The sequence below is a fragment of the Chiloscyllium plagiosum genome, unplaced genomic scaffold, assembly GCF_037043375.1.
Source record: "Chiloscyllium plagiosum isolate Xiang-an unplaced genomic scaffold, Cpla_swu_hap1 HiC_scaffold_49, whole genome shotgun sequence".
Lineage (NCBI taxonomy): Eukaryota > Metazoa > Chordata > Chondrichthyes > Orectolobiformes > Hemiscylliidae > Chiloscyllium > Chiloscyllium plagiosum.
In genome coordinates this window covers 7,869,714-7,883,877 of record NW_028270187.1, presented here as the reverse complement: position 1 = coordinate 7,883,877, position 14,164 = coordinate 7,869,714, and the positions used below count along the sequence as shown (strand labels likewise).

At 45.8% G+C, this 14,164-nt stretch overlaps 1 pseudogene; it reads left to right on the top strand.

Annotated features, from left to right (window-relative positions):
- The window catches only part of LOC148135461 (Fc receptor-like protein 4), a 451,279-nt pseudogene that overhangs the window by 268,671 nt on the left and 168,444 nt on the right, over positions 1–14,164 (top strand).

The following is a 14,164-nucleotide window of genomic DNA, read 5'->3' as shown; positions in this document are numbered from 1 at the left end:
GGAACACTCTCCTCATTCCTAAAGAAGGGGTCATGCCCGAAACGTCGATTCTCCTGCTCCTTGGATGCTGCCTGACCTGCTGCGCTTTTCCAGCAACACATTTTCAGCTCTGATCTCCAGCATCTGCAGTCCTCACTTTCTCCTAAGTTCATCTGCCTTACCCACTGTACTCCTTGCATTGATGTATATGCACTTCAGGCCACCAGTTCTTTTGCATTCATCTGCTCTCTGCCTACTCTTCCCCTTATTGATGCTATCTTCATGATTCTTACAGTCTCCAGTTTCCACCTCGCTGTCTTCTTGTCTTCTCTTCTGGCTCCCTGCCTCTGCCACATTAGTTTAAAACCTCCCCAACAGCAGTAGCAAAAACTTCCCCCAAGGAAATTAGTTCCAGTCTGATTCAGATGTCGACCATCCAGTCTGTAATAGTCCCACCTTCCCCAGAACTGCTCCCAATGTCCAATAAATCTAAACCCCTCCCTCCTACACCATCCCTCAAGCCACATGTTCATCCTGTCTATTCTTTCATTTCTACGCTGCTAACAGTGGCACTGGTGGTAATTCCGAGATCACTACCTTTGTGGTTCTCCTTTTTAACTTCTCTCCTAGCTCCCTGAATTCTGCTTTCAGGACCTTATCTCGTTTTTTACTTATATTGTTGGTGCCTATATGCACCAAGACAACTGGCTGTTCACTCTCCCCTTTTAGAATGCTTTGCAGTCGATCGGTGTCATCACTGACCCGAGCACCTGGGAGGCAACATACCATCCGGGAGTCCCATTTTCAGCCACAAAACCCCTTATCTACTCCCCTTACAATTGCATCCCCTAATACTATGGCCTTACGAGTCTTTTTCTCGCCACGTGCCTGATCTTGGCAACTGCTGCCCTCCCCTGGTGAGCCATCTCCCTCAACAGTATCCAAAGTGGTATACCTGTTTTGGAGGGAGATGAACGCAAGGTACACCTGCACTGCCTTCCTACTCTTTTTTTCTGCCTTTTTGTCACCCATTCACTGTCTCCCTCAGCAATTCTAACCTGCCGTATGACCAGTTCACTAAACGTACCATCCACACTTTCCTCAGTATCATGGATGCTCCACAGTGAGTCCATCCACAGCTCCATAGCCATCATGCAGTCAAACAAGAGCTACAGCTGAACACACTTCTTTCAAGACAAGGAACGTCAGCCACTTGCCTGAGCTCCCACATCAAGCAAGAGGCATATGCCACGTTTTTGAGGTCCCCTGCCATTGTAAGCCTTAGCATTAAATCAACTAACTAAAACGAAACAATGCACTTAAATATATGAAACAAAAGAAAGCGAAAATAAAACACTTACCTTACAGAGTCTTTTTCTTCTGGTTAGCAGAGGAGGGGTGGTGCAGTATCTCGGGTTTAGCTGCTGCCCAAAATACATACTAAGCCTTTACCTTCCCGGTACCCTCCTGGTCTCCACGTCACCTTCGCTCTGACTCCTGCTGCTCCTGAACAGGAGAAAGGCTGCGGGCTCCGAAAGTAAGAATTTAAACAGTGTCCTTACCTTCCCTGCACCCTCCTGGTCTCGCGTCACCTTTGCTCTGTCTCCCATTGCTCCCGTACAGGATATTGTGTAACTTGAAAGAGTTCAGAAAATATATACAAGGATGTGTCCACGGTTTGAGGATTTGAGATGAATATGCTGAGGCTGTTTTCACTAGTGCACTGGAGGCTGAGGGGTGACCCGAGAGACATTTAGAGTCATAGAGATGTACAGCATGTAAACAGGCTCTTCGGACCAACTAGTCTATGCTGAACAGTTATTCCAACCTAATCTAGTCCCATTTTCCAGCACTTGGCCCATATCCCTCTAAACCTTTCCGATTTATATCTAAACCATCCAGATGCCTTTTAAATGTTGCAATTGTATGAGCCTCCAGCAGTTCTTCTGGCAGATCATTCCATAAATTCACCACTCTCTGTGTGAAAATGTTGACCCTTAGGTCCCTTTTATATCTTTCTCACTCACCGTAAGTCTATGCTCTCTAGTTCTGGACTCCCCCACCTCAGGGAAAAAGACTTTGTCTATTTATCCTATCCATGCCCCTCATGATTTTATAAACGCCTATGCGGTCACCCCTCGGCCTTCAACTCTCCAGGGAAAACAGCCCCAGCTATTCAACCTCTCCCTATAGCTCAATCTTCCATCATGGTGGTGGAGTCCAGAAGTAGAGGGTAATAGGTTTAGGGTGATGGTGGGGGTGGGAGTTTTAAAAGTGACCTCAGGGGCAACATTTTCATTCAGAGGGTGGTCTGTGTGAAGAATCAGCTGCCAGAGGAAGTGATGGATGCTGGTACAATTATGACATTTAAAAGGCATCTGGATAGGTATATGAAAAGGAATGGTTTAGAGGGATATGGGCCAATGGGACTAGATTAGTTTAGGATATCTCTACAACTCTGTCTTGCCACTAACGTTTGGCACGTTTGTATTTTCAGTTTCTCTCTGGTGTCAGTGTCAATGCATTGATGTCTTATTCACCCACCCGAACCCCCTTCCCGGGGATGTTAACTATTTAGTGTACTGTTGATTCTCAAGAATCTGCATTGCAGATTCATCCTGAATTTACACACTTGCTTTTGCCTCCCAAAATCAGGCCCGCTCAATCTCAGCAGTATCCCAATGTTGTGAAAGATATTAACTTTTCAGGTGGAGTTATCTAAAATTCAAAGAGATGCCAGTCTTGATGTTTTTGCTTTTCTGCCCCGTAAGATCCTGAATCAGCACCTTCAGGAGAATTAGTTAGAGCGGAATGAGAACAGAGCGGGAGAAAGAGAGCGTGGAATGGTGCTTTCCATGTTTCAGAATAGCAAAAGAAAAGAATGATCCACAGAAAGTGGAATTGCTTTTTCTGAGTTTCTACTTTGGACTGATAGTGATGAGTTTTGTAATCTCTCCTTACAGAGTTTTTGAAGAACTAAAGGTGAATGTTCAAAATTAATAGTTGAAAGGCTTATGCCTGACTCTCCTCCTCTGTGGATGCTGCCTGAACTGCTGTGCTTTTCCAGCAATGCACTTTTCGACTCTGACTCTCCAGAGTCTGCAGTTCTCACTTCCACTTCAATGTCTGCAAGTCATTCAAATCCATCGGGGCTGCAACGTGTTAAACTATGATCCTGTGAGATGGAGCAAAGCTTTGTGGTTCCTGTTTCAGTACATTTTCAGCATCAGTGGGACTGGTTGAGAAAGTCCAGTGTTGTAGCACACTGAGTGTGGAACCTGAAATATTTATACAGCCTGGAAAGAGGAGTTCACGGTAGCAAGGGGCTGTACACGAGTTTGTGTACAGCTGAAGCTTCAGCCATGGAGACACCCGAGGAATTCCGGCCCATGGGGAAACCATGGAAGTGTGGCAACTGTGGGAAAGGCTTTCGTGTCCCGTCTGCCCTGGAAAGTCATTGATGCAGTCACACCGGGGAGAGGCCGTTCTCCTGCCCCGAGTGTAGGAAGGGCTTTACACATGCGTCCACCCTCTGGGCCCACCGACAGGTCCACAACGGAGAAAGGCCATTCACCTGCCCTGAGTGTCGGAAGGGATTTACCCGCTCCTCCCCACTGCTGCCCAATGGCGGGTCCACAAGGGGGAGAGGCCCTTCAGCTGCCCCGAATGCGGGAAGGCCTTCACCGATTCCTCCGCCCTGCTGAAGCATCAGCGGGTCCACACTGGGGAGCAGCCATTCACCTGTTCTGTGTCTGGGAAGGGATTCAGTCAGCTGGGCAACCTGCAGGGGCACGAGTGGGTCCACACAGGGGACAGGCCGTTCAGGTGCTCTGAGTGCAGGAAGGGGTTCGCTTGCTCCGCTAAGCTGATGACCCATCAGCAGATCCACACTGGGGAGTGGCTGTTCACCTGCTCTCAGTGCGGGAAGGGATTCCTCGATTCTTCCACCCTGCTGACTCACCAGTGGGTCCACACCGGATAAAGGCCATTCACCTGCTCCGTGTGCGGGAAAGGATTCAGTCAGGTGGGCAACCTGCGGATACACCAGCATATCCACACAGGGATGAGGCCTTTTACCTGCCCGAGTGCAGAAAGAGATCCATCAATTATTCCAGCGTACTGACCCACCAGCAGGTCCACACTGGGGAGCAGCCGTTCATCTGCTCTGTGTGCGGTAAGGGGATCAGTCAGGTGGGCGACCTGCAGATGCACCAGTGGGTCCACACCAGGGACAGCCCGCTCACCTGCTCTAAGTGGGAAGGGATTTATCCACTCCTCCCACCTGCGGAGGTACCAGTGAGTTCACGTGCCATTGCAGGGGGATTGAAGGAGCAACGGCCTCATGCCGTTCATTGGCTGGAAAATTGACCCAGTTCTGGGGACTTCCGGGTTCAAATCCCACAGTGCAAGATGGCAGAGTTGGAATTCGGGCAGAAATCTGCAGATTAGATTAGATTAGATTACATTACATTACAGTGTGGAAACAGGCCCTTCGGCCCAACAAGTCCACACCGACCCGCCGAAGCGCAACCCACCCATACCCCTACATTTACCCCTTACCTAACACTACGGGCAATTTAGCATGGCCAATTCACCTGACCTGCACATCTTTGGACTGTGGGAGGAAACCGGAGCACCCGGAGGAAACCCACGCGACACGGGGAGAATGTGCAAACTCCACACAGTCAGTCGCCTGAGGCGGAAATTGAACCCGGGTCTCTGGCGCTGTGAGGCAGCAGTGCTAACCATTGTGCCACCGTGCCGCCCACTCAGTTCTGAATCGAATGATGAAAACAATTTTGGGGAAGAAAAAATATCTAATTCACTCATGCCCTTTTTAGGGAAGGAAACTGCCATTGCAGAATGGATTCACTCAGTCATCCCAGCTGCATACTTTACCCGGTCTGGCCTATGTGTGACTCCAGACTCACAGCAGTGTGGTTGACTCTTGACTGCACCTGCCACCCGAAGAAAATGAGGGAGGGGGAGAAACTTACTTGGATACAGTGTATAGGTTGAAATTGCTGAGCTGACCAATCGTAAAGGAAGTGGGGTGGGGAGTGTGTGCACTTTGATCTTGAGCTATTTAAAAATTAAAGCTACATTTTGTACACCTTTTCGCTGGGGAAATCTGAAGCAGGAACAAAGTTGGGTCACAATAAAGGTTACCTGAACTTCCCGTCGTACTCAGACATTGAAATCTCTGATCTAACAGGTATTTCTTTTAAAGCTGCTCATTTCTTTCAGCTTCCAGCAGTAAGTTTCCAATGTCGTGTATCAGAAGGAGCAGTGAATGAGTAGCTAGTATCATTAGAAATTGTAAATGTTTCAGGAGTGTGGGTCCTGCATTGTTTCATCAGCATTGTAAAGTTTCCTGGCAGCACCAGGAGGTGTGGGCTGTGTCCACTAGAAATGAAGTGGAGGAGCTTGTGTTGGACATGGAGCGGATAAAGTTAAAAGTCACACAACATAACCAGGTTATAGTCCAACAGGTTTATTTGGGAGCACTAGCTTTCAGAACACTGCTCCTTCATCGGGTAGCTGTGGAGCAGGATCATAAGACACAGAATTTACAGCAAAAGATTACAGTTTCATGCAACTGAAATGATATATTGAACAAACCTAGATTGCTGTTAAGTCTTTCATCTTTTAGAATGGATTGCAGGTTTCAGTTCATTAATATGTAATTCCCACGATAGATAAACATTTTGTCCATGGTAATCGAGTCTCTAGGACTAGCTTAGACAATTGCTTCTTTAAGGTTTGATTCATTCGTTCCACCCGTCCAGAGGAAGGAGTGTGGAATTCTCAAGAGATTTCTTATCCCGCCATTACTTCTTGTAGGATCATAGAGGCAAAATGGCTACCTTGGTCTGAATCTATACTTTCCACCACTCCATATCAAGGAATTATATGTTCTAAAAGAGTTTTCACTACTCCTTTCGAGGTAGCTGAGGATATTGGAAATGCCTCCACCCACCCAGTTAGCTGATCCATTAGGAGTAATAAGTACTTTTGTTTCCCTACTGGGGGTAATTCTGTGTAGTCTACCTGTATTCTTTGAAAAGGTCCTACCCCAGGGTTTCTTCCACCTCTTGGCACCCTTCTCGTTACTTTCTCATTAATCTTTTGGCAAGTCGGGCATCCTGCGCATACCTGCTTGGCTGAGGTGTATATCCCTTTACATCCGTACTTCCTTAACACTATGTCACACATAGCTTGCGCTCCCCAGTGACTCCCCTGATGTGGGACAGCCATAATCTCTTAACATCCAGTGCCCATCTGCTGTCTTTGCAGCTCCTAAATCTTTTAGTCCTTTTTCCTCCTTTGCAGTAAACAACGGGGCACCCTGAAGATCTGAAATTGTAGGTATTAGGGAGTATATCACTGCTCCTTGTGGATTCAGGGTCGCTTCTTTCACTATCTCATCAGCCAGTCTATTTCCTCTTACTTCCGGTTCATTCCCCTTCTGATGTAACTATCGCTATTTCTCTCGGGAGTAACAGGGATTCCAGCACTTGTTTTATCAATTCCTCATGAGCTAGTTCTTTTCCTCTGCTATTTATCAGTCCTCTTTCTTGCCAAATTTTTCCGAAGGTATGTACCACTCCAAACGCATATTTGGAGTCTGTAAATAATCGTTCCTTTTTGATTTCTGAGGTTCTGAGAGCACTTTCTAGGGCAGAGAGTTCACAAGTTTGGGCTGACCAGCCGTTAGGCAGTCTTTCAGCCTCGATGACGCTTCCCTCTATCCCGTCTACTACAGCATATCCATTGTGCCTTTTACCCTCAATCATCTGGGAGGAGCCGTCGATAAACAACCGAGCTCCCGCATGCAACGGTACATCTCTTAAATCCATTCGCACTTTAGTCTGATATTTGATAATATCAAGGCAGTCATGTTCTGGATTGCCAAGGGCACCCCCTCTCCCTGCCACAGAAATGCAGCTGGATTCAAGCAACTGTCTGTGACTAACACAAGGTCATTCTGCTCTATTAAGATTGACTCATATTTCAAGATCCTCGGGTCTGTGAGTCATCGTCCTGGTTTCTGACTTAGTATGGTCCATACCTGATGTGGGGTGCTGACTATTAAGGCTCCCCCAAAAGTAAGTTTCCGATTCTCCTCTACCAATAAGGCTGTTGCTGCCACTGCCTGCACACACTCTGGCCAGTAATGTAGCTTTCCATTCTTTAATTAACAATGAATTAATGCTGTCATGTTTTAAATTAACCATGAATAAATATGACAGGTCACTGAGAATTTGTGAAGGTATCCTGCCAATTAATATTGATTCAGGCTAACACAATTGATTTATTATAATTATTAATTATATATATTATATAATTCAGGGTGGAAATGCAACAAGTGACTAAAACATTTTAACAACTGTAATCGCGCAGTTCTGTTTGTTTACCAGTCACTTGTGACTTCTCACTCTGGTTCTGTAATTATTTTGCTCGAGCACATTCATTTTTAAGAGCCTCAACAGATTCCATAGCACCATTTGCAGTTGATGCGATCCCCAATTTGGTGGCAATATCTCGTCATGAGCGCAAAACTGATTCTTCGTGCCTCTCATCACAAAACTGTTGCCATAATCCAATTAACATTTTCGTTCCCACTCCCTTGAGCTCAAAGTTTAAGGATGACCTTGCTGCCCCCATATCAACTAGGAAGACTACGTCCTCTTTATAAAGTCCCACCTTTAAATTTATCAAGGGTTCCTGGTGAGTCCCTGGGGGCAGGAACCCATAACACCCCTATTTTTCATTGAGGTTCATAAACGGCACTGCCTTTACTTCCTTTTTCGGATCTGGACACTCTCTCTTAAAGTGACCTGTCTTTCCACAGTAATAACATCCCGCCTGTGGGGATTTCCACTTTGATCCTTGTTCCTGTCTACCAGACCCCTTAACATCTCCTCCCTGATCCCTTCTCCTCCCTTTATTTTCAACATGCTGCCCGCCACCATTCCGGTTTCCATCTCCTTTTTGTTTTGTCCTTTTCTTTACCACCTCATCAACCATGGCTATCATTATTTTTGCCTTCAGTTTCTGCTTCTCATATTACGTTGCCAGATCAATTGCTGAGCCGATTTAACCAACTAAACAGCCCCAGGGCCACCCCACGGCCTCTCCCCATCACCCAATGTTTTGTTTAGACCTTGATTTTTTTTTTAAAGAAATATTGCAATATTTCATGCTCCCTGTAATCTCAAATACAATTTATCAATTTATGCTTGCTTTTCTTTAAAGTCTGTTCATAACTATACATTTTGGAATCTTACTTGTAAATATATATTTATATATTATAAATTCATTTACTCAGTGTTTAATATTCAAAATGCAAAATGCACACAGTTTCCAACTCTGAAATCCACAATTATCACCCGGTTCCAGACGTCCGATTCAAATCCAAAACTAGTCCTCCCAAGTAGTCCTGACCAGTCATTGCTCAATTACAATGCTATAGGTCATGAAATAACCAGAGCTGCCTTAAAAAGGATTTGTCTATTCAAGTTAAAACTTCAACTGTCCTCCATAAATCGCTTTTATGTAAAGATAAAAGAGGTTAGTTAGAAACTGATAGTTAGGTAGTCATGACCTGTAAAAAGAGCAGGTGTTAACATTTTATTTCATAATCTGTAAAATCCTTAACCTTAAAAGAAATCATGTTAAAATTTCCATAATATAAATCAGATTCAAAACAGTCCCGGATCTCAAGCTCCAGGGAACAAAGCACAAACATTCAATCACCAACAAACAAATGTGCATTCAAACCGAATCACAAAGGGTTAAACTTTCTGTTAGCTCTACAGCTTTATCTCTCTCTCTCCCTCTCTCTCTCTCTCTCTCACACACACACACAGACAGACACCATCTCACAGACACTTTGAGTTTCCCGCAACGACTCCTCTAGCTTTTGAATATTTTTCTGGACGTCTGGCCATAAGTTAGTTACGAAGTGTACCAGAAGCTACTAGCGCTTCTGACACGAAGCATAATCTGATTCCTCCTGACTGTAAGGCTGTTTTTCATTGACATTTTATCATTTGTTTTTTATCCTTTCCTCGCGCCCGAGGATTGTACTTCCAATCTCTTAACATTTTTCCTAAAGGACTGAAGGTTGGGATGTGGTCCTCGGACATCCCTCTCATGTCTCCTTCGACAGTTAAACAACTATTCTAACTTCCCATTTTGATACTCGGCCGTTTCTTTATGTAATTTAATTAACCTTACTGAGATCCGGTGTCACCTTCTTCCACACCCGCTTCAGGATCCTGACCTTCGCGTGGGGGATTTCCCCTCTTAACAACCGGTCCAAGGCTGGGTGATCGAATCAGGTGGACACCTTACTCGTCACATTAATCTAGCCAATTAAACACTTTATTTTATATGTTGCCAATTCCCCGTACTTCTCGTACATCCCCGACCACTAAGGCAATACTTAAAGGTCAATTTTTTTAACTTGGTCTGTGCATAAGAGTTACCTGGTCGAATCAGCGCGCCCTGTCCCGCGGCAATACCTGGCAACCACTACCGTTGCCTATGTACAAAAGAGTTACCCGACCGAACTAGCCGCGTGTCAGCGTGCCCTGTCCTGCAGCAATTCCCCAGATATATCCAACTGGCAGCAGTAACTACCGTTCCTGACCCCGGTCCCCTGGATCCCCGGATATATCCAACTGGCAGCAAATACTGCTGCCTACCCCGGTCGCCCGGATAAATCTTTTAAGACCTTTCTTACCCGGGTCTTGTGCACACAAGAGTCACCCGACCGAACCCGCCGCGTCTGCCCGTCTTGGTTCCAGGGTCTCCCAGTCCAGATCACGCTCGCCCAAGCTGCCGCGGCAAGGAGGGAAACTAGAAACCGCCGAAATCAGCGAGGTGCACCTTCTCTGTTTTCCCAAAAATGCCGAGCGACCAGAGCTTGGGATCCCGGAATGAGCCCCCAAATCTGTTAGAAACAAATTTAATAAAATTTAGACGAGACCACCAAAACTGGAAACAATACAATTTATTCTACAATCTTGCAAGAAAGGGCACCAAATGCAGAAGCAAATGAGCAATGAACATTCAAACTAGTACACAGTTATACTTTTGAGCTGCGTGAGGTCATCTCTCCCGACTCTTACATTACCCAATCTTTCTTATTGTATTCTACCATTACCTCGCTGCTAAAAGCTAAACTTGTAACTTGATGTTCTTTAACTTTGCTTGTAACATCTTCCATTGTTTTTAGATTAGATTACTTACAGTGTGGAAACAGGCCCTTCAGCCCAACAAGTCCACACCGACCCACCGACCCTACATTGACCCCTTACCTAACACTATGGGCAATTTAGCATGGCCAATTCAGCTGACCTGCACATCTTTGGACTGTGGGAGGAAACCGGAGCACCCGGAGGAAACCCACGCAGACACGGGGAGAATGTGCAAACTGCACACAATCAGTCGCCTGAGTCGTGAATTGAACCCGGGTCTCTGGCGCTGTGAGGAAGGTGCTAACCACTGTGCCACCGTGCTGCCCACTGTGCCACCATTCATAGGTACATTCCATTCCTGAACACACGTTTTGACAATGTATCTTTTCTTGCCTAGTTTATGCGTTTCAGCTATCTCAGCTATTTTGCTAAATTATTTAAAACATTATGATGAAAGAAATTATTTGTTTTAATAATTCTGCACTAAAGTTAGTATTCAATTATCCACAATTATACATTAAAGATGCAGGATACATTTCCCTAATGCTTGCCTAGCTGATATTGTTCCCTGTACCCCTTTTCTGCACATACACACTCTTGCTTTTCTATATCTGCAAAAACAACACACTCCCCCATTTCTTGTTCACTCCCACCTCTATGTGTGTGTGTGTATTTGTCATTATCATTGAGTTTGGCGAGTCCCGGAGCCGGCCCTGTTGTTTCTCTCTCCTGAAAGGGTTGTCCCTTTAAAGAGCCTTTCCCCTGAAGCAGCTGCTAACGGTCACTTGGGGCACGAGGCGGCCGTTAACCGCCATCTCGCGCGGGGCCTGAAGCTAAAATGGCGCCGGGGCCACGCGGGAAGGAAAAGCGCCGAGGGAGAGCGGACTGTGTCAACATGTCCCGTTCCCGAGGGTCAGGATGGTGGTTATTGGGGGGTGGAGGGGGACAGGAGAGATTCCCCCTCGGTGAGGTATATTGTACAGACCGCGAGGTCTCTCTTTTTATGTATCTCCGTGTCTCTGTCTCTCTCTGTTTGCCTGTCTATGACTTGCTTTAACTCTGTCGATTAATCTCGATGACGCTGTGATTTTGTGCCTCTTTCTGACTCTGTTTGACTGTGTTTCTTTAAAACTCTGTGTCCCTGTGTGTGTCTATGTCTCTCTCTGTTTCTCCCTACCTCTCTGTGATCCTCTGACTCTCAGTGACTCTGTAACTCTCTCTGACTGTATGGTGGGAGTACTGTTTGTTGCTGAACACAACAACAACTCCTGCCTTAGAAAAGTGCCTAACCGTTTGGTTTAATTACAGACATCCCTTTGTCAGTCCTACAGCGGACTGCCCACACGAGAAGTGAAGTAGTGGAGGGAGACAGCAAATCGTTAAACTGCTCTGTTTGACCCCAATTGAATATATTTTCTACGAGGATGGTGACGAGATTTACTGGAAATACTCCAACCACTGCAGAACCATACACACAATCTTCAGCATCAGCAAAAGTCAAGAGGACAATTAGCACTGCTGTTTCTAACCAGCAGGCAAAATCTCTCTTGAATAGTAAATATATCATCATTTCAGTGAGTTTTTAAGCAACTCTATACAAATTGACGTTATCAGAGCAATGTGATAGCACTGGGGGAGCATGCAGAGGGTGATTTACCAGGATGTTGCCTTGGGGGCTGGAGAGATTCAGTGATGGAGAGAGATTGGACAGACAGGGGTTGTTTTCCTTAGAACAGAGCAGATTGAGAGTGTGGGGACATGATTGAGATGTATAAAATGATGAGCGTAGATAGGGTAGACAGGAAGAAACCTCCTCCCCTCTCCTTGATGGAGGGATCAATGACTGGGGAGGGGTATAGATTTAAGGTAAGGGGCAGGAGGTTCAGAGGGGAATGTGAGGGAAAACATTTTCACTCAATGGGTGATGGAGATCTGGAACTCACTGCCTGTAAGAGTGGGAGAGGCAGAAATCCTCATCAGATTGAAGAACGATTTAGATGTGTACTTGCAATCCAAGGCTAGACTCAGATTAAATGGTCTTTGATGTTTCATCTGTATATTGCTGCAGAAATAGGGGCTTGGATAAGGTGAATAGTTAAGATCTTTTCCCCAGGGCAGGGAGTCCAAAACTAGAGGGCATTGTTTTAAGGTGAAAGGGGAAAGATTTAAAAGCGCCCTGAGGAGTAACTTTTTCACACAGAGGGCAGTGCATATTTGGAATGAGCTGCCAGAGGAAGTAGAAGTGGGTACAATAACAACCTTTTGAGAGAGATTTGGAAAGGTACATGGATAGGAAAAGTTTTGACGATACGGGCCAAACACCAGCAAATGTGGCTAGTTTTGTTTGGAGACTTGGTTAGCATGGACGTGTTAGGCCAAAGGACCTATTTCTGTTCTGTGACCTTACACCTGGGAGTATGGTATTAGAGAACAGAGAGGTAATTGCTTTTGACTGGCATGGAAGATGTTCAAAGTGGGGTGCGGGATGGGAACAGTGACGATAACCCCAGGATGTTGACAGTCGGTGGGGGCGACAGTGACAGAAACCCCCAGGATGTTGACAATGTTTGGCGGGGGAGGGGGGGGTGCGATCAGTGATGGTAACTCCCAGGATATTGACAGTGTTGGGGTGGTGATGGACTGTGACAGTAACCTCCAGGATGTTGACAGTGGGATAGGGGTCTGGAAAGTGATGGTAACTCCCAAGATGTTGAATGTGGTGTGGGGGTGGGGACAGTGACAGTAACCCCCGGGATGTTGAAACTGTGAGGGGGGTGGTGGGGTCTGTGACGGTAATACTATTGAACATCAAGAGGGCAATGGTTGAATGATGTACCATTTGACCATCCATAGTTACACAAATCTGTCGAAGTGTAGATTTTACAACAGATGGAAACTTTGCAATGATGTGAAATCTCATTTGTTTTATTTCTCCTTTCTGTCAGTTATTATCCTGTCATAGAAGATAATATCTGCGAAAAGAAAGACAATTTCAGTATCCAATCTTTTATTTCCTCTTTATCTTGTTTTGTTCGAGTTCCTGTTGCTGGCGTTTTCCTCACCCCCAGAGTCAATAAAATGGAGGCTGTGCTTGGGAATTGTCTTGTTTGAGAGTGTGTATTGTGTTGAGGTACAGGACCGTACTTTCAATGGTACTTTCAAAGGTAAGCCTTAAGCAATGCCAGCAGGAATCACAACTTTAGCTCAGACAGGAGAGAGCTGGCCATTGAATCCTTCCAGTCCCAGCAGCAAGATGGATGCCAGAGCATTGCAATCAACAGGGATTGGAACAATATTTAATGTGACCAGGAATTCCATCAACCTCACAGAGCCAGGTAATTCATTCTTCATCTTTGATCTATGCTCGTTCTTCAATGGGGTCCAGCTGAAGTCTTGGCATGAACACTCTAAAAAATTACTTCAGAAACTCAGCAGGTCGGCAGCGTCTGTGGGGGTAAGGGAGAGTGAGAGTAATATCCTTTGTCAGATAAGGAAGGCCTTCATAGCGAGAGGATTCAAGTCCAAGTGCAGGGAGGTCTCATTACAATTGGACAGGGTGAGACCACACCCTGGAGAACTGCGCGCAGTTTGGGGTTTCCTTATTTGAGGAACAATATTGTGCCTTATGGAGGGAGTGCAGCAAAGGTTTCCCAGAATGATTCCTCGGATGGCAGGACTGACAGATAGAGAGAGACTGGAATGGTTAGGATTATATTCACTGGAGTTTAGAAGAATTAAGGGGGGATCTCATAGAAACATATAAATTTGAACGAGGACAAGACAGAGTAAACACGAGGAGGGTGTTCCCGGTGACCGGGCGGAGAGTCCAGAGCCAGGGGGGACACAGTCAAAAGGAAATGGAGTGGGACTGAGATGGGAGAAATGTCTTCCTGCAGAGAGTGGGGTGCCTGTAGAATTCTCTGTCACAGAAAGTAGTCAGGGCCACAATTCTGAATGTTGTTCCGGAAGGAGTTGGA